We start from the raw sequence: 20970 nt of genomic DNA on the forward strand, positions 1-20970 counted from the left end.
TCTTCTTCTCTCTTCCTCATCCTGCTTTTCCTCTTCTTCCTCCTCCTCTTCCCCCTCCTTTCTTTTTCTTCTCCTTTTCTCTCTCCTCTTTCTCCTTTTCCTCCTTCTCCTTCCTCTCCTCCTCCTCCTCCCATCTTCTTCTTTCCTCTCCTTCCATATTCTTCTTCTGGATCAATCAGGTTAAATCACATGAGTAGTAAAAAGTCCAGCCAAATTTGAACTCAAGATCTCTGGTTCCAGATACAGCATTAGTTTCATAAAATTTTTGAATATCTATCTTAGGAAATCAGATGGGTTGAAGAGGTAAGGTCAATTCTAAGCAGTTTAAATTTATTGTTTATTAAAAAAAGAACAGAGTCATTCCTTAGCAATGAGATTCTTTAATATATCTATATCTATCTATATCTGTATATCTCTATATCTATCTATCATCTATCTATCTATCTATCTATCTATCTATCTATCTATCTATCTATCTATATACATAAGCTCCATCAGTAAAGAACACCACCAGGTAGAACTACCCAAAATGAAATAATAAAATAAATGTTGGATTGTTATTCCTACAAGAAGTCTGTGATAAATCTTGAATCCAAGTTGGGAGAATTCCAGTCAGCACTAGGATCATCAATCCATATTGGTAGCCACAAAGAAAGGAAACATATTTATATCTGTGATTTCTGAAAGAGCTGACTACTCAGATGGCTACCCCCAGTCATTGACTATTTCAGTAACAAAAGCCAATGATGCATCTTTCCGTGAATGAGGAAATTAATTATTTATTCCATTGTTGTGGAATATTTAAGAAACTCTCCACACACTATGGTGTGATGTCATATCATGATGCAGAGGTGACCCTTGGCAATGGAAGATTATGCCATTCAAAATGAAATTCTGGAAGACTCTACTAAATTGTAAAGACTTCAAGAATAATTTGAATAGACTGTATGTCAATCTCCAGAGAATCAATCTAGTTAAATTCAGAGAGGATTGGTGTGATAGGGCTCTAAAAAGGGCCTGCCAGGCATACCTGGTCTATCCTCTGTTCATACTGACCACCAGGAAATGAGCTATTTGGTGCAGGGACCCACAAAAACTACTAAGTTATGAAGGAGTTGTATTCTGTGTCCACTGATTGAAAAATGAAATTTTTTTTTCAGCCATTACACTTTCATAGAAAAGTTTTGCTGAAAAATAAAGGGAAATATGCAAAATTGAGTTACCCTTAGTGGGATCAACTAGAAGACTAGACCTGGACTTAACAAGACCTAAATTCAATTCCTACCCGAGTCACAATCTCTGTGACCCTGGAGAAGATGCCTGTCTTCTGCTTCCTCATATGTAAATTGAGGACAATAATAAAACCTACTTTAAAGTGTTGTTATGAAGACCGAATGAGTTAACACAATTAAAGTATTTTGCAAATGTTAAGTGTTAAAATATAATGAATATAATATATATTTATTAAATATAGTATATAATTATAGTATATTATTAATATACTATTAAATATGCAAATAATATATTAAAAGTTAACTATTATCAATTATATTCTGATTTGACACTAATAGATCTTTTTAGGCAATATTCAAATCATATGGATATTTTTTAAAAGTGATGATGAGGGGCAGCTAGGTGGTGCAGTGGATAAAGCACCGGCCCTGGAGTCAGGAGTACCTGGGTTCAAATAGGACCTCAGACACTTAATAATTACCTAGCTGTGTGGCCTTGGGCAAGTCACTTAACCCCATTTGCTTTGCAAAAACATAAAAAAAAATAAAATAAAAGTGATGATAACTGTGGTCCTCTAAATAACCCCAGGTAAAAAGATTTACATGACCATTTCCTTGGGTTTCACAAATTCTGAGGGGTGAGATATCCTACTCAAAGGGATCCTCCTTTCCAGATGTCTTCCCCATGCAAGGATTTGGGCTTATACCCTAAATCATCCACCTAGGCGCAGTTCTCCATCAGCTTGTGCCATCTGAATCATGTTAGTTGTTCAACCATGTCCATGATCTAATTCCATTCTATACCTACCAACAGTGTTGGCTAACTCTGTATTATAACTTTCTCATTGTGACTAATCTAAAAACAAATATGAGATACTGTACAAAATAACATTTTCATTGAGGTAGCTCATATTCTCTAACCATTGTAGAGAGAGAACTCTATCATTGTCCTTATAGTCTTTTGGCTTCCTAAGGAAATAATACAGGGTGGGAAAGAACAAGATTATCTATCATGTTCCTCAAAAGACATCACAAAGTAATTGATAACTGGTGCTTGCTCATGGTTGCAATTCTGCTGTCAGAGTGATTTGGAAAATTGAAGACTCAGCATCTAACTTGGCCAAACCCCTTGTATTTCATTTGAAATGAAATAAACTGTAACTCCATTTCTATTCCAATACTAATTTTGACTACATAACTAGGGGCTATAGTGTCAAACACCACAAAACTGGGTAGACATGTAAATATTAGTATTAGATGTTAGAGGATTTCCTTCACTTTTGCAAAAGTACTAGAGTGAAACTTAAAATCATTCTACAACAGGCTGTGACCTTATCAAATTTCATAAGCTCAACAGGTTTTGGCCAGGTCACTTTGAGAGTGGCAATTATTCAAAGAAAACCCAGGTGCTGCAGGAAGTGGAATTGATGATTCAGGCAGGTGTATTCTTCCTTATGAATCAGAGCTGACCCAATAGCTAATCATTATGAATGGGTGCTTCATGTTTCTTTTAAATGTGGTATGAAATTGCAATATCAATCACTTTTGCTAACTAAAGAATTTTCATGAAAACGACTCTTTCTAATCTTACCCAATCTCACCTGATTTAATTCAAGAAGTCTTCAGTAAGCACCTTCCTTTGTGCTAGTCAAAGGAAGAGAAATGTCCTCAATAATCTTAAATTCTCTTGGAAATTTCAAATAGGATGAATAATCACATTCAACTCTGAATATAAACCCATCCACAAACATATCAGTTTGTGTTTTGATTGAATACCAAAGAGGGAAGTGAATTCCATTGTTGGAGAGTTAAAAATGAATTCCCCCGCCTCAAGTAAATGTCAATTAAAGTCATTAACATGAGTATGATTATTGAGTTTTTAAGATTTAAATTGTATCTTTTTTAGAGTTCAGAATTTTGGTATGGGACTACATAAAATTTCCATTCCATTCTTTAAGCAGATTGAACCCTGAATTATTGCCATGGGCACAAATTTCAAATTTAAAGTGAAACTTTGATGTTCTGCCAGGAAAAGAGAAATTTAAATGAAACCAAAACTGCTCTGGGCAGAACAGACTCAAAATTGATAGAAAATGGTAGGTGGAGTATGCATCTGGAGAATCTCATCTTTTATATATGCACACAACAATCAGTATACTAGAATGAGCCCTGGCTACAGAAGCAAATGACCAGGGTTCAAATTTTGTCTTTGATACTTATCATCTGTGTGAACTTGAACAATTGCTCAGAAGGGGGAAGAGAAGGGAATAAACTTTATGTAGCATCTCCCATATGCTAGCCACTCTTAAGCTCCTTACAAAAATTATCTCCATTGCCTAGGCCTTGTTTTTCTAGTATGTAAATTGAAGGGGGGAAAAAATAGCCTCTGAGGTCCCTTATCGGTTTAGATAGTTGATGATGGTGGTGGCTTGTTTTCATTTCTACTCATTATTTTGAGAAAGAACTAAAGCAGAGTTGGAAGCATTGTTTTATTTCTTAAGAGTTTCTCTTGTGGGGAAAAGCACAAAGTTAGCCATGATGGCATTTCCCATCAGAGCAACTTTCCCAAATTCCCTTTCATTTGTTTTTTTTTTAATTGGGGGATATCTACCACCAAGTTTGTATTTTATTTTTTCCTGGGTTAAACTACATGATACAAGAGACAACTTATAAAAAATGAAGATAATAAACTTTGGTTTTCATTTAAACTCCATGGTTCTTTCTCTGGATACAAAGGATACTCTCCAAAACAAGTTTCAATGTTCACTTTTAAATCCTGGAGCTCTGAATTCTCTCCCTTCCTCCTACCCCAACCCCCTCCTCCTATCCCAAGCCCTCCTCCTCCTACCCCGATCCCTCTCACTGAGAAAACAAGTAATATGTTATAGATTAAAAATGTGAAATCATGAAAAAAATCACTACAAGTGTCATATAAAAGTAAATATAATCCCCCCCCAAGAAAAAACCTCAAGAAAAATAAAATTAAAATTAAAATAAAAGTTAAAAAAGTATGCTTCAATCTGTATTCAGACACCATCGACTCTTTCTTTGCATTGGATGGTATACTTTATCATAAGTCCTTCAGTTTTCTCTTGGGTCACAGCATTACTGAGAAAATCCAAGTCGTTCACAGCTGATCATCCTACAACTTTGCTATTCGTTTGTATATAATAGATTTCCCATTGCATCTGCTCATGCAAATTTTTCACTGAGAATATCCAGTTTTTTATAGATCTTTTCTTATAACAGTTTAGCATTTCATCTTAATCACATACCACAATTTGTTCAGTCATTCCCCAACCACTGGGCATCCCCTCAATCTCCAGCTCCCCACCACCTGAAAAGAGCTGCTATAAATATCCTTATGCATTCTGCTTTTTCCCATATTTCATTTCTTCTGGAATATAGACCTGGTAGTAGCATTTCTAGGTCAAAGGGAAGGCATGGTTTTAAAGCCCTTTGGGCATAATTTCAAATTGTGTTACAGAATTGTTTTACCTTTTCATAACTCCTTGAACAGTGCATTAATCTCATTTTTTCTACATAACTTCCAACATTGGTCATTCTCTTTTTCTGTCCTACTAACCAGTCCAGTAGGTGTAAGGTAGTACCTCAGAAATGTTCCTACTGCATTTCTCTTGTCAATAATAACTTAGGACATTTTTTTAAAATGATTCAGATATAGATAACCTCATCTGAAAACTGGTCATATCTTTTGATCATTTTATCACTTAGGGAATGCCTCTTATCTTTTATAAATTTGATTCAGTTCTCTATATTTCCAAAATGAGGTCTAGATCATAGATGCTTGTTTCAATAACCCACTGTTGATATTACTAACTATATTTCCCTCCATCCTATTTCCCCACCCCTATTTATTCTATTCTCTCTCTCTCTCTCTCTCTCTCTCTCTCTCTCTTTCTCTCTCTCTCCTTTCATCCATTCCCTTCTTAAAAGTGTTCTGCATCTGACTCCCCCTCCCACAATCTCTCCTCCCTTCTATCACTTACCCCTCACCTCTGTTCTCCTATTCCTTTCCTCTAGAGTAAGATTGTTTTTTTTTTTTTTTGCAAGACAAACGGGGTTAAGTGGCTTACCCAAGGCCACACAGCTAGGTAATTATTAAGTGTCTGAGACCTGATTTGAGTAAGATAGTTTTCTATACCCAATTGAGTATATATGTTATTCCCTCTCTGAACCAATTTTGATGAGAGTTAGGTTCACTCACTCCCCTTACCTTCTCCCTCTTCTATTCTGCTGCAAAAGCTTTTTCTTGTCTCTTTTAAGTGAAATAACTTACCCCATTCTAACTCCTCCTTTTCCTTTCTCTCAGTACATTCTTCTCTCACCCATTAATTTCATCTTTTAAATTTAATATCTCTTTAAACTTAACTCCTATCTTTGCCTTGCCTATAAATGCTCCTTCTAACTGCCCTAATAAATGAGAAAAATTATTTGAGTTGTCAGTATCATCTTCTCATGCAGGAATATAAACAGTTCAGCATCATTAAGTCCTTTACAATTTGCCTTTCCTGTTTTTATGATTTATTTGTATTTGAAGATCAAATTTTCTGTACTACTTTGATCATTTCATCAGGAAAGTTTGCAAATCCCCTATTTCATCTAATATTCATCTTTCCCTGCAAGAGTATGTTTAGTTTTGCTGGGTAGTTGATTCTTAGGTATAATCCAAACTTTTTTTTTGCCTTCTAGAATATCATATTCCAAGATCTTATAATCCCTTTATGTAGAAGCTGCTAAATCTTATATTATCCTAATTCTGGCTCCATGATAATTAAATTGTTTCTTTCTGACTGCTTGAAATATTTCCTACTTAACCTGAGAACTAGGAAATTTGGCTACAAATATTCTTGTCTTCATTTTGGTATCTCTTTCAGGAAATGATCAGTGGATTTTTTTCAATTTCTATTTTACTCTCTGCTTCTACTATGTCAGGGCAGTTTTCCTTGATAATTTCTTTTTTTTTTTTTAGATTTTTTTTTTTTTGCAAGGCAAATGGGGTTAAAGTGGCTTGCCCAAGGCCACATAGCTAGATAATTATTATGTGTCTGAGGCTGGATTTGAACTCAGGTGCTCCTGACTCCAGGGCTCATGCTCTATCCACTGCACCACCTAGTCGCCCTCCCTTGATAATTTCTTGGAAAATGATGTCCAGGCTCTTTTTATTTGATCATGGCTTTTAGGTAGTCCAATAATTTTTAAATTGTCTCTCCTGTATCTGCTTTCCAGATAAGCTGTTTTTCATGGGGTTATTTCAAATTTTCTTCTAGTTTTTCATTCTTTTGGTTTTGGTTTATTGTTGCTTGATTTCTCATAAAATCATCAGTTTTCCTATGCTCCATTCTATATTTGAGCAATTATTTTCTTCAGTGACCTTTTGTATCTCCTATTCCATTTGAACAATTTCTGCTTTTTAAGGCATTCTACTAATAGACTTCTATTTGGCCCAGTCTGGTTTTTAAGATGTTATTTTCTTTATATATTTTTATTTTTTTAATTTTTTTATTTCTTTATATTTTTCAGTATGTTTCTCCTTCAGCAAGCTGCTGACTCAGTTTTCATGATTTTCCCTACAGTCCTCTCACTTATTTCTCTTTCAAATTTTTCATCTACCTCTCTTACTTGATTTTCAAAATCCTTTTTGACCTCTTTCATAACCTGAGTCCAATGCATATTTTTTCTTGGAAGTTGTAGATGTAGAAGCTTTGGTTTTATTATTTTCTTCTGATTATGTACTTTGATCTTCCATATAACCATAGCAACTGTGTTTAGTTGAATTTTTTTCTTCAGTTGCTTGATCATTTCCCCAGCCTTTGATTTGATTTTAACTCCTTGTTAGGGTAGGGCTCTGCTTCCAGGATAGAGGACATACTGTCCCAAGCTTTTGAGGGTTTTGCAGCTGTTTTTGAGATACTTCTAGGGGCCTGAAAGTTTTCAATTCTTCAAAGGTCTTATGAGAGGTTTGTACCATTCTCGGGGTCTGGGTGACCACAAGCATTCCTTTTTGGAACTGAGAGGAGGATCCCTGCTCCACTGGGCCATAAGCCCTGTTGTGCTTCAGTTCCTGTTCCTGGAACTGGGGTCCCAGACTGTGGCCCAGATCTGAGTATGGGCAAAGAAACAGGGATACTAAAAAGAACCATGTAATCTCCTTCTGACCCCTTTACCATCCTAGGGCTGAAATTTCTGGAGGCAGCTGCTGCTGTCAACTCAGTGGTTCCCAAGATCTGCTCCTGGTGTGCTGGGGTTGGGTCTATGCTGCTGAGACCTGCGCTGGACTGAACTCCAATCTTACCCCAATATGGCAGAGTTTTCCTGCGGGCCTTCCAAGTTGTCCTTGGCAATCCCTGGCCTGAGAGACTTGGAAACCACCACTGCTGCCACTGACCCAGTCACCTGGTTTCCTTTCTCAATGACTAGGGCTGGTTCGCTCCAACACTGGATGCTCTGCATTCCTCTTTCACCCAGGAGTACTCAATAATATTTTTAAAAGTGTTTAGCAAAAAAAAAAAAAGACTCTTCCCATTGATCTTCCAATTTGTCTTCTGTCAGAAAATTACTTTACTCAGTCTTTTTGTGGGTTCTGCCATGCTAGAATTTATTTAGAGTCATTATTTAGAGGTGTTTGAGTGGGAGCTTCGCTAAGTACCTGCCTTTACTCCACCATCTTGGCTTCCCTTTCATTTTAATATTTCTCAACCAAATCACAGGGATTTGAAGGTTACATATACTGTGTGTTGATCTTAAATAAACGGAAATTTTCATCATTATCTTTTCTGGACCAAGCTAGCTTTCCTGAGGAATTTCCCTTAAAATTTTTGTTCTATATTTCAGGCTTCTCTTTGTTCTTTAAACATTTTTTCTCCTTAATTACATGATTAAAAATACATTGCTTAACTTTTTCTGGCTTTTAAAGTGCTAAATTATAACCAGTAGGAATGGGTCAATTTGATGGGATTAAAAGACTGATTGAGGTCTGTCCTTCCAACTCTTCCTTCTCTCCCTCCTGGATATATCATCAATATGCCAAAATAAACATGGCAAACATGAAGTGCCTTGATTTTAACCCTCAGCTCTCTTCATTTCCTCCTTTACCTGACCTTTATGGAAACACTATTATCCTCCACTCTTTTAAAGTCTGAAATAGTGACATTATGTTTGGCACTTCCTTCTTCTTTCCTCCATATTCTATGACTGTGATCATCAAACTCTGTTGCTCCTTTCCTGTCCCATCCCACACCAATAACATTTTTTAATTCTTTCCCTTTGCCTCTTAATACTTCCTTATTTTGGATCCTTAATACTCCACTTATTTTGGATCAGTTACTATTCTTTCTCTTGGGGCCACTCACCTCTTTCCTTCCTCAGTTTCATTAAAAATAAATTTGAATCATATTGCTCATAGAATCCTAGCACCAGAAAAAGTTTTAGAAATCCTTTGGTCCAACACTGACCTGAAGTATGAATGCCCCAGCAACATCACTGAGAAGTATCCCTTCTGCTTTTACTTTCCCATAACAATTTTACTCTTAGGATAACCATAGCCCAGCTGGTTCAGATACTATCCAAAGACTCAGCAGGAGAAGATCATGTGGGAAGATTTTTTCTTCCAATCTTCCTGAAAATTTTCCCTTAGCTTTTTCTACTCTTGGTTTAATGCTAATCTTTCTTTCCTCAGTCCAAAAAGAGAGAATCTTGAGCCCTCCCTTCATTGTAATCCTTGGACCCATTTCTTTTTTTCCTAATAATGATGGGCCAGGTTTCTCTCTAGTCCTCTTCCCACTTGCCAAGTTGACACCAACCATAATCCTTCTGGTGAGATCAAAGACCATCAAGCTTTATTATCTGCCTTACTTACACCCTCTGGTCTCCCTCTGACCTGCCAATGTACTTTAATGACCCATTAGTCTTGTCATCTGCTGTGAAACTGTCTCCTTAGGACCACTAGCCAACCCACCAGCCAACTCATCTGGTCTACATCTGAGCCTTGCTAGATTGAGAGCTCCTGGTAAGCAGGGACTGTCTCAGTTTTCTATTTGTATCTTCAATATTCCTATATTATTTTATAAACTTACAGAAGTGAGGAAGGAGTAGAGTGAGAATATATTAGAAGATAGTGGATTAGATTCTGTCACCATGGATTAAAGTGCTAGAGTCTGTAAGACATGAGTTCAAATATGACCTCAAATACTTAGTAGCTATGTAACTGTGGGCAAGTCACTTAACCTTTTTTGAAGCTCAGTTTCCTCAACTGTAAAAAGGGGATAATGATTGTACCTACTTCACAAGGGTTGTTATGAGGATCAAATATTTGTAGTGTTTAGTACAGTCTCAGGCATGGTAAATCCCATATAAATGATACTTTCATTATTGTTATTATTTATGAAAGGCTTATGTTGTTTTCCCCATAATTTTACTTGAATAACTCTATATTCATTTCTACCCTTTTCATTCCTCCAGTCCTTTGTTTTTATCTATAACCTCCCATTTAGGACTCTTGCTTAGCACCAAGGATATTTTGTTAATGAACTCTGGCTTGATCCTTTGCAGATAATAGTTACTCTTGGGGCAACTAGGTGGGGCAATGAATAGAACACTGGTACTGGAGTCAGGAGTACCTGAGTTTGAATTCAGCCTCAGACACTTAATACCTAGCTGTGCAGCCTTGGGCAAGTCACTTAACCCCATTGCCTTCCAAAAACTAAAAAAAAAAAAAGAGAGAGAGAGAGAGAGGATAATAGTTACTCTTATTATGAAGGCTTAGGTCATGTCCCTTCCTTCTAGTCCTGTGCTCTCCATGTAGGCACTTTAATAAACAGTTATAAATAGGTATTTTAACCATTTTTTGGCATGGGCTATGTGTATAATTGCCATTTTTCAAAGGGCTAGAACTCCTATTCCTATAGAGTTAACAATTCAACACCTGATTTAGTTTTTATAACTGTAATATACTATTTTTTCTTTCCTCTTCCATTTTCAGATTTAAGCTAGGCTTTATGAAAGCAGCAATTCTCTAGACAAATACAAATATATTTTCCCTGATATTTATTTGATATCATCCCTCCTTGGCCAAAGAATACATCATTTATCCATCTTGTTCTCTGTCACCATCTTGCTCATGTCTAATATTTTCATTGCTCTTCTAAAGTTCACATCTTCAATAAGAACTTGTGATGAAAACATCACCTCTGCCCCAAGTACTTATTTTTCCATCTAAAGACCTCACTGTTCCTAGAAAATATTTACAAGTTCTTCTAATAGCACCATTTAGCTACAAGTGAATCATAAGAAGTGAGCAGTCATCATCTGGTTTGATGTCTTCCCAGTGTTCTTCATTAGAGCCAAATTGAATTTAGCATCTACTTCAAATATCCTATATTAAATCCAAAATTTCTGTTCTGTCTTTACATCCCCATTGTGACACATTTACCACCACTACTAGAGTCTATTTATAGAGTGCTTTAAGATTTTCAAAATAATGTGTATTGTGCTTTTATTCATTCATTCATTTATTTTCAATATTCTTTTTTTGGAAAATTTTGCATTTCAAATTTTCTCCCTCCTTCCCCTCACTCACCCACTAAGAACTTAGACAAACATTATTTTTTCTATTGTCTGTTGTTATTTTGGGTTTTTTTGTCTTAATAGTATTTTTTCAATTACATGAAAAGTTATTTTTCAACATTTATATTTGTAAGATTTTGAGTACCAAATTTTTTCTCCTTCCCTCCCCCTTCCCCTCCCCAAGACAGCAAGCAATCTGATCTAGGCTAAACATGTACAATATGATAGCAATTATACATGTGAAGTCATGCAAAACATTTCCATTTTAGCCATTTTACAAGTGTTATCTCGTTTGAGCTTATCCCATCATCCCAGTTTATTTGACCATTGTCCAAGTCACTCATCCACAGTAAACTTCAGGGTCCAATTCTCCAAAGTGGGAAAAATGTTGTTTATAGTATTTACCTCAAAGGGTTATTATGAAGAAATGTATAAACTCTAAAATGACATGCAAATATAAGTTTTATTGTTAGTATTAACACATTGGTTTCTGATTTTTTATTTTTTTCCTTTTACCAATCCTGTTCCCCTTCTGTTGTCTCCTATTGGACTTGGTAATCCTTCCATTCTTTTCAACTTTCACTTTCTTTTTAGTTTCTTTCCTTTCTGCATTTTTCCTATTATACATAGTTATATATGCTTTATGAATGGCTAGACCCTAGAGAAGCATGGAATGAATTATGGGAACTGATGCTGAGTGAAGAAAGCAGAACTAAGAGAACATTATGCACATTAACAACAACATTGAGTTGATCAACCTTGATGGATGCAGCTCCTCTCAGAAATTCATAGAGCTTGGACAACCCTAGGAGACCTGCTATGGACATCCAGAGGAAGAAAAACAAAACAAAGCAAAACAAACAAACAAAAAAACCCCTACAGCATCTGAAAGAATACTACATTAACTTTTAAAGGTTTCTCTTCTATTTTTCTTTCTCATGGTTTTCTTTCTTTTCTCTTAATCCTAATTCCTCATACAGAAAATGATTAATCTATAAACATATTAAATACAAATGTGCTTGCCCAATATTCACCATATTGTTTGCCATTGAGAAGAAGGAGGTGGGAAGGGAGGGTGGAAGGAAATCATGTAACTTAAAAATAAGCATATGCATTTAGATGAATATTGAAAAATGTTCATAACAAGTAATTGGAAAAATAAAGTAAAATATTAATAAGAAAAAGGCAATCTTAGTTATCACAGGGGACAAAAGAGAAGAAATTAAAATTAATAACAGCAATAATGATAAGCGATTAGCTTTAAATAGCACCTCTGATATGCTAGGAACTGTACTAGCAGGCTTTTTAAATATTATCTCATTTACTACTTATAACAAGTTTGGGAAGTGGGTACTATTATGAGAACAATTTTATAGTTGAGGAAACTGAGGCAATACAGAAGTTAAGTAACTTGCCCTAGGTCTCCATACCTATATAGGTGTATATACACCTATATATAACACAGCTAGCAAATGTCTGAGGTTGGATTTGAAACTGGAGGTTGTCCTGATTCCAGGTCCAGTGGTCTATGTGTCATGGTACTCACCTAGCATACATTATATGCTAGAAGACTATTAGATACAACCATGATTTTTATTCTTTTTGAGATTAATATACTGAAATATGAATGTAGAATGAGAAGTCGGTCATGAGATATTGGGGAATACATAGATTTCTTTTTTTATTAAGCCCTGAATTTGAAAGGAGTGATAAGATGAATTTCTTAAGTACTAGACAGTAGTTTCCTGAGTTTCCTTCTGCCACCCCCATTGAGGATGAATATCTTACTATAAGTACTGCATTTGCAACTCCAATATCTTATGGAGGCTGGTTGGAAGCACCTTTAAAGATCACTCTTCAGATACCATTTAGGCCTCACTTTGTATCTTTGCCTATTGAGGAGTCTGGCAATAGTGAGGATGAATGGGAAGACCTGGAAGCGACTGTAGATGCAGAGAATGACCTGTCCAAGGTAGGTAACAATTCCTCATTGTGAGATTGATTTTTTCCAAGCTCATATCACACACACTAGGACTCTATCTCTGTTGCCCATTGTTTTTTATCACAATAAATGTTGACAGTGGCTATGATCTCATCAGCTCAGTTGGATTATCTATCTGCAGGGTAGGACTCTCCTGAGGCTGACTATACTCACTCTGTTTGTTTGTTTGTTTGTTTTTGGTTTTGGTTTATTGTTGCAAAGCAATGGGGTTGTGTGAGTTTCCCAAGGTCACACAGCTAGGTAATTATTAAATATCTGAGGCTGAATTTGAACTCAGGTCCTCCTGACTCCAGGTTTGGCTCTCTGTCTACTGAGCCACCTAGCTACCCCTGTCTATACTCATTCTTTTTTTATTTTACATTTTAAAATTTTATTACTAAATATATATATATATATATATTTACTAAAATGATCTAGTTTTAAGAGTAAACATAATCCCCCCTGCCCCCACAAAAAATAAAAAAAACTTCATGATAAATTAAGTGGAAGAAAGAGAAAAAAATGTATTTCAGTCTGTGTTCCAATACCATCAGAATGGTTCCAATACCACCTCTGTCTGTGGGGTTGGCACACTCAGGATTTTTAAGAGTCATTTGGTGATGTTTTCTTGTTAATATTCTTTGACATATGAAAGTCAGGGAGAAGGGAGGTTTTGAATGAAAGATAATAAATTTAGTTTTGGAAATAAGAGTTTAAGATGTATATGTGGGATCTCTCCAATTTGAAATAATGAACATACAGCTGGAGAAGCAAAAGTACAGTACAGAAGAAAGGTTAGGGGTGTCTAAGTACATCTGAGAATCGTCAGCATAGAGACATAACTGAATATTTGAGAGGTGATAAGATGATCATATGAAATAGAATAGAGGGTAAAAAGAAGCAGGCTCTGTATGGAACAGAGTATGTAGAAAGGAGTGAGGTATAAGAAAACTCAAAAGGAAGAGTGTGGCTCAGTTATTTTAAAGCTACCCATATATGCAACTTAATTTACACATATTTGCTACTGTAGATATAAAATATCCATTTTGACATATATCATTTATTTAAAAGCTTAATAGTAATGCCAATCCTTGGTACTTCTATCATAGTCCAAATTACTAATTTTTCAGTTGAGGAAACTAAGGTCTATTGGAGGTGAAGTGACTTTTCCAAGGTCATGAAAACGATAAGCACCACAATTCAGACTTAACCCCAGTTACCCTGTCTCCTGAGTGACTGTTGATTCCACTTCACCATCGTGCCTACAGCTCCTTATACAAGCTGGAACATATCTGAGGGGAAATGTTAATAATTTTAATGAAAAAACAACATAGTCTTTCGATTGAAGCCTCTCTAAAATGCCTTCTAGACATTTGAGCCTGGTCAGGTTTACTCATGTGTTCACAGAATCACAGAATCTCAGTTAGTAGGAACCTCAGCTCAGAGGCCTGATCTAACCCACCCCTCAATAAGAATTCTCATTATGAGATACCTAAAAGTTGTTAACCAGCCTTGGCTTAAAAACCTGTAATATTCCAACTTATCTTTTATCTTTTTCTTTTTTTATTATTAATTTAAGGCAACAGGGTTGTGACTTGCCTAAGGTAACACAGCTAGGTAATTATTATATGTCTGAGACTGAATTTGAACTCAGGTCCCCCTGACTCTATCCACTGTGCCACCTAGCTGCCCCTCTAACTTATCTTTTGATTTGAACATGTTGATTCCATTATTTCCCCCAATAGTAAATATTATAAAAGCATCTTGTCAGGAACCATCTGATTCAGATGATTTTAGGCATTGATCTAATTAGGGGTAGGTGGTTGCATTACAATGCCCTATTGAGAATCTTTCCATATCTTTGTTTCTATAATGCTATAGCTTAGTGTACTGAAGAATTATTTTAGCAAAGGGTCCATTCTATGTGAAAAAGCTCCTGCTTTGAATAGTTGCTCCCACACCAACATGATCCAGTTCAATCCTATCAATGTTTAAGGAGCTGTATAAGTAAACTCTTTCCATCAGTGTATCCTAAAATAGTAACTTATTTTAACTTTCATGCTTTCTTACTCTGAATGGAGAAGTAACATGCCCACATAGAAGCATGTACAATTTGTTGAGTTAAGGACAGCTTTATCTTGTTAAAAGGCAGTAGAACTTAGAGGTAGAACTCAGGTTACTTGCTTGTCTCAGAGAAATTGTCAAAAATTAATAAAATGATACCCAACCTTCAGGAATGTGACTAATACATCTGAGACAAGTAACTCAAAACACAACAGGAGGGAGATATTTGACTTTTTTTTTAGCATTTTCCAGTTTTGAATTACTTGAGAATAAAAAAATCATAGTGACTCATTGTTCTTATAATTGGAAAATAAGAAAGGGAAATTTTCCCCATACCTTCAAGAAAAAATACTCTTTTGGACAGAAATTAAATTTCTAAAATTAGTCTTTACAGATGAATTTTTTAGCATTGTGATCAGGTTAAAGAAGAAATGTGTGTTTAATGAATTCTTTGATTTTGTTTTTACAAAATTGCTTTAATCATACTTTATCAGTGACTTTCTCCTAAACTGAAGATGCTTAAAGGCATTCCAAAGTAAGAGAGTGAGCATATATATTTAAGGATGAATTGATACATGCATCCATATGATGATATGATAATCATGGCTACCATTTCTTGGTGATCCAAATTCTGTTGTGGCTCTTATTCCATTTCAAGGTATATAACCAGGTCATTCTAGAGTTCTTTCAGAATTACAGAATTATGGAATTTGCAAGTAGTAAGAAATCATTGAGATAATCTAGTTCCTTCATTTTCCAGATGAGAAAACCAAGGATCTGGAGATTTTCTAACTTTCCTGAGATCACACAATTAGTTAGCGATAAAATTAGGATTGGATTACAGGTTTCCTTCATCTCCTTCTAACCTTTACATCTTATTCCTTTCTCTTTGCAGGGAATTTTATTCACCTCCTCTATTCACTTCAAATTCTACATGTGTCACACCTTTTCCTGGAAGGCCCTCCTCTTCCCAAATGACCTACCTCCTTTCTTTCTATTATTTTCAGCTCCTCTCTAAAGTATTTCCTGAGTCCTGACTAACTGAAAGTAGGTGGTTTTCCCCTTCCAACCCCACTATGTTTAAACATGCAAACTTTTGAGTAACTCTTCACCACACAAAAGAGCTTTTTGCTCTACACTTACATCTGCTACTAATATTTATTCATTGCCCTCTTCAACATGAACACTGGTATAGTTGTGTGGTCACTCATTATCCCTTTGTATATTCCTTTCTTTCACTATTTGTCAAAGACTTTCTGTCTTCAAGTTCCTAACCCTTCTTAATTCTAGAAACTTCCCTTTGTTAATGATTTCCAATCTGTCCTGTGTGTGACTTGCTTTGAATATATTTATTTGCTAATTGTCTTTCCCATTAGATTGTCAGCTTCTTGAGGACAAGGACTGTCTTTTGCCTCTTTTTTTATCCCAAGCACTTAACATAGTGCTTCATACATAGTAAGTACTTTAAAATATTATTGATGGATTGATTGATTGATTGTAAGTGGGAAATCCAAATTAAGGTTTTATATCTGTTACTTTGGATGGGTTGGGAGAGTGATGATGCAGGCAGACCTTCATCATTATAGGCATGCATGGCTCCCAAGATTACCCTGTGTGGAAGTTGCTCCCTGTTCACCCAATCTAATCCAACAAGTATTTATCTGGTGCCTACTGGCTGCAAGGCGGGTACTCTTTCCTTCTTTCCAACGGGGAGAAAGGCTTCACTTCTCCATGAAGAGGGTAAACTCATTATAGGAAATTCATTATTATAGACATTGCTTCAACTTTCTTACTCATATTTTAAGTCACTTCTATTTCTCTGATTAGAGGGCTGGAAAGAGGAACAAAAATCAAATAAACCAAAAAAAAAATAAAGCCAAAACCCTTCTCCCAAACTCTCCCTTCAATAGAGAGCTCAGAGTCCCAGTTACCTCTTCCTTTTCCACTACCTTCTCCATTCAGTTTCAACTCTACCATCATCATCATCATCATCATGCCCTCAACCAGGTGCCCTCTGCCCTGCCCCCAATTTTTTTTGTGTGTATTGTCTTCCCCATTAGATCATAATATCCTCCAGGACCGAAACTGTCATTTTTTTCTTATTTGTAACTTCAGCAAAATGCCTGAACATATTGTAGGCATTTAATAAAATATTTATTATATTATTGTATTATTTTGAAAATAGTTGATATTTATTCAGCACTTTAAAGTTTACAAAGGACTTTATAGCCATTATAGCCACTCAGAACAGTCCTGAAAAGCAGATGCAATAAATATTATCTTCAATTTAGGAATGAGGAAACTGAGGATCAGACATTAAGTGACTAGATTTTCATCTACATATATATTTATAATATACATATATATACATGTATATAGACATTGTATTACATCACATTGTAGATATGCACATATATATACACACTAATGTAGGTTATTTCTATAATAGCATAAATATAGATTATTGTACCACACAAGCATGTGGTAGAACTATTGCTAAGTGGCTTTTGATTATTAAACTCTCTTTGTTGTTGTTTTGTGTTCTTTTAGTGAGGCAATTGGAGTTAAATTACTTGCCTAGGGTAACACAGCTACTAAGTATCAAGTGTCTGAAGTTGAATTTGAACTCAGGTCCTCCTAACTACAGGATCCTTGCTCTATCCATTGCATCATCTCACTGTCCCTATTGTATTTTCAGTAAGAGTATTTATAGCTCAGAAAATGGCAATTACTACAAATCAGGCCTCAATTTATCCATTTATTCCTGACCTAGATATAAGAAAGAAAGTATCAGTAATACGAATAACTTACATTTTTGGGGGGGGAGAGGAAAGTCCACTTTTTGATGGTTTGATCACACATCCTGTCTTGGTCTAAGCTCAGAGAAATAAATCTTCAGAGTGGGGTGCCCCTAGGCCAAAATAGGAACAACAACAATAAGGGTGATTATTATATTATATTTTATTATGATATATTGTATTGTTATAATTATTATATCATAAATATTGCATTGTTATAATAATGATTGATGTGATTATTATTAAAATTAATGTAGCATTTTAAGGTTTACAAATTATTTTATATCCTTTATTTCATTTGAACTTCATATATGTGCAGCTATAAACAAGACACAGATAAATACCAGATCTCTTGGTCTGCTTTGATTAGAATACATCCCATGAAATGTATATTCCTGTTTCCTGAATATTTCTGTAGAAATGTGAATCAATGATGAAAAGTCAGTTGCAGGAAACTTTAGTGATCTCTTTTTTCCTTCACACTTTGATGTCTGAACAGGGTAGTGATAGTGTAGGCAACAATTCATAGCTCTATCAATGGCAAAATACATTGGTATTCTTCTCACACAATCTTTCCAAAATTGATTGTTTCCTTCCTCTATCATCTTTCCCAGTTTTATATTATGAAATGAAACTCCAGAGTACTTTAAATTTGCATTTTCCTTATTGCTAATGACAAGGCTTTTTTCATATGGTTGCTGGTAGCTTGTACTTTTTTGGGAAACTGTATATTCTTAGCTACTTATTTTGGGGACATAGCTTAGTCCCATATTTGTATAAATTCCCTAAATAATGTGATAATCTGACTTTTATCAGAAGTGTTTGATGCCAAGATTTTTTTAACAGTGGAAAATAAAAAATTCTAGTTGCATTTTGTTCATGAAAAAGCTTTTTTTATTTCATAGCATCAAAATCATTCTTTTAAAATATTTCCTTGTTCCTTGTTTGATTATGAATTTTCTCTCTGACCATAACTGTGGAAGATACTTCTTCTGCCAGATTGAATTTTCAGACTTGAGTCAAAAGTCTGATATTGTAGTCCCCCCTTTGCCCTGCCTCCCAGGAAAGGGAGGGCAGAATTAGTATTTTCATTTTATAATCATAGTTCCAATGAACAATTCCAGTCTTAACCATATGGGTCGGTAAGGGTCAAAATAACAATTTTCTCTCCATAGTCTTCTATTTCTGCTGTTATTACTGCAACAGCATCCTTATACTTTGCCTCTAATATAAGACTGAACTCTGGGGAGACTTTCCTCTTGAAAGAATGTCTTTCTTTTGTGGACTTCAACTCCATCCAGAGGGTAGAGAGTATGTTCATTTAGCTTGCTTTACAACTACTCTCTAAACACTTTTCAATGATACACAAGCCAGACAAGCCAAAAGAACAGAATAAATACTAGAAAATAATTCTTTGTGGGTTGGATGCCTGGAATAGGCTTGGGGATTTGCCCACAGGAAGAAGGTTGGTCACTGACAAAAGAATAAAGAAACCAAACTTCTCCTGTATCATAGTTTGGACTGGCCAACTGAACCTTGGAAGTGATTCAGCTTAATGGGTGTGGAGTGGAAGATTATTCCAGGCACAAGGAACTACATGGAATTGGCAGCTTAGGAAAGTATAAAAGTTTAGTAAAATATAGACAGTCGCACTTTAATGAGGTTGTTCAAGGTACTTCATTTTACATATTCAAAATAAAGACTGGCTAAGGAGGAAACATAAACTGATACATGAACATATTTCATGACAGCATACTTGCCCACATTCTGGATAATGGGTGATGCTCTAATGCTTTCTCAGTCACCAGTGGAGTGAAACAAGGATGTCCTTCTTCCCATCCTTGATGTTTTCAGTTATGTTATCAAATGCCTTCATGATGATGGACACTAGTGATGGCAAAGTCCTCATTTTGAAAAGGCTTCAAGCCAAGACAAAAGTGAAGGGAGGATGATGCATGATTTTCTGTTTACAGATGATTGCAGCCTCTGACACTGAGATGCAACAAAGTGTGGATCAGTTCTGGACTGCTTTGTGCTAATTTTGGTCTAACAATTAATACCAAGAAAACACAGGTGTTCTATTAGCCAGCACCACACCGTCTACATGTGGAGCTATCGATTACAGCAAATGGAGAACTTTTCAAAACTGTGGACAAGTTCACTTACCTTGACAGTGTCCTTTCCAGGGAGGTACACATGGATAATGAGGTTGACACACACATTGCCAGAGCTAGCTCATTGTTTGGGAGGCTCTGAAAGAAAGTGTAGGAGAGAAGAGGTATTAGACTGACTACCAAACTGAAGGTCTACAAAACTGTTGTGCTGACCTCATTGCTGTATATATGTGAAACCTGGCCAGTCTGATAGCTCCATGCCAGAAAACTGAATCATTTCCATTTGCCCTGGGAAGATTCTGAAAATCACCTGGCAGGAGATGATACCAGACACTGAGGTCCTTTCTCAAACTAAACTGCCAAGCATTCAAATTCTACTACAGAGCAAAACTCCGAAGGGCTGGCCACATTGTTTGAATGCCAAACAACATTTGCCAAAAAAAAAAAAAAAAAGATTTTATGGAGAACTTACACAGGGCAAATGCTCACAGGGGAGTCAGAAAAAGTGATACCAGGACATTCCCAAGGTCACTCTGATGAATTTTGGAACTGATTGTACTTCTTGGGAGACACTGGCATAGGAATACCCAGCAAGGCATGCGCTCGTCAGAGAGGGTGTTGAACTCTATGAGCAAGGCACAATGGAAGTAGTTAAAAAAAACAAACAAACAAACCATGAGCTGCACAAGCATAGAGTAACCACCCCAAGTGTTCACAGGGACTTTTTAAGCCTGGACCTATGGTAAAGCATTCCAGGCTCATAATTGTCTGATAAGTCACAGACTGACACACTGTAAAACCCTAACATAGTGATGTCATTTTGGTCCTCCTCAAGAATGAAAGACAACCAACCAATATAAAGAGAAAGCATATACATACATATGCATAGTTTATGTCTAAATTGTGTTTATGTATAAAATTATAAGAAACTCATTGTCACAGCATAGTATCAGTATAAGTAGCACTGAATGATTTAAAATGCATTAGTTATATAAGCAAATAAGAAATGTAATTAATCACTAATATCAGTGATATTTCATCATAATATGTTAAATTTTCTTGAGATGTTGAGTCAATTTTATTTTGCTTGTACTTAGTAAAAGGCATTGCATATAGTAGGAGCTTGAAAATCATTCATTTATTGTTGAATGAATATGGATGGCCATTTCTGGAATCTCAGAATATTCTGCTTTATA

The 20970-nt window shown here is 35.7% G+C and overlaps 1 long non-coding RNA gene across 1 annotated transcript; it reads right to left on the minus strand.

The window, feature by feature from the left end:
* Positions 1–17691: 17691 nt before the first annotated feature.
* Positions 17692–20316, minus strand: LOC141492070 (uncharacterized). Its single transcript, XR_012469848.1, has 3 exons — positions 20247–20316; positions 19827–19912; positions 17692–17773 (listed from the first exon to the last, which is right to left on the minus strand). It is a non-coding gene; the product is annotated as an uncharacterized LOC141492070 (long non-coding RNA).
* Between the last annotated feature and the right edge of the window lie 654 nt (positions 20317–20970).

This window comes from Macrotis lagotis, chromosome 6, assembly GCF_037893015.1.
Source record: "Macrotis lagotis isolate mMagLag1 chromosome 6, bilby.v1.9.chrom.fasta, whole genome shotgun sequence".
In the NCBI taxonomy this organism is placed as follows: Eukaryota; Metazoa; Chordata; class Mammalia; order Peramelemorphia; family Peramelidae; genus Macrotis; species Macrotis lagotis.